Raw genomic sequence first — 742 nt, forward strand, 5'->3', positions numbered from 1 at the left:
GCGGCCTTGCGCAGGGCGCGGGCCACTCGACCGCCGTGCGAGCCCTTTTATGCCGCCGACGCCACCTGCCAGTGTTTCGTGGCGGAAGCTGGGCGCCGGTGGCGTGACCGACAACTGAGGGGCCGGAGACGGGTGGCACCGCGCGTCCTGCTGCTGTCCTCCTGCCGCTCGGCTGCCACCGAGCCAGGCTGTGCCCAAGTGCCCGAGCCCGGGAGGCTGGGCCGGGCGCCCTGCCCGGGAGTGGGGCGGGTCGAGCCTGGCGGGACCTGGCGCCCTGCAGCAGGCCCCTGGGCCACCTGACCCTGCCCATGTGCAACGGGGTGGACGACGGAAGGTGACCTGAGGGCGCCCAGGGGCATCACGGCTTCTCCGTGCTGCCTTACAAACCTACTGGGAAATGTCTTTTCCTTCTTTTTCTTTAGACAAGCCTGGAGCTGTGTTCTCTCGCCAGACCGCAGTGCCCGTGGCCCTTGGGGTGTGACAGAGCGCACAGCCAGAGCGGGGGAGCGCAGCGGGCAGGGCTCTGGGAAGCGACAGCCGCGCAGGACGGCTGCCCGCCGCTCTGGGGAACGGAGCCCTGCCCATCGGCCCCGGAGCGAGGGCACCGCCCTGAGTTCTGCACACGGGCAGGGCGCCCATCACACTCGCGCACGCGCCCCCGGTGGGGGTGAGCAGCAAGCCACGTCCCGTCGCCCGCGCCAGGGCCCCACAGGCGACGCTGGAAGGCCACGTTGCGCGGGCC

Source organism: Condylura cristata, unplaced genomic scaffold, assembly GCF_000260355.1.
Source record: "Condylura cristata isolate star-nosed mole 26May11 unplaced genomic scaffold, ConCri1.0 scaffold00010, whole genome shotgun sequence".
Classification (NCBI taxonomy): domain Eukaryota; kingdom Metazoa; phylum Chordata; class Mammalia; order Eulipotyphla; family Talpidae; genus Condylura; species Condylura cristata.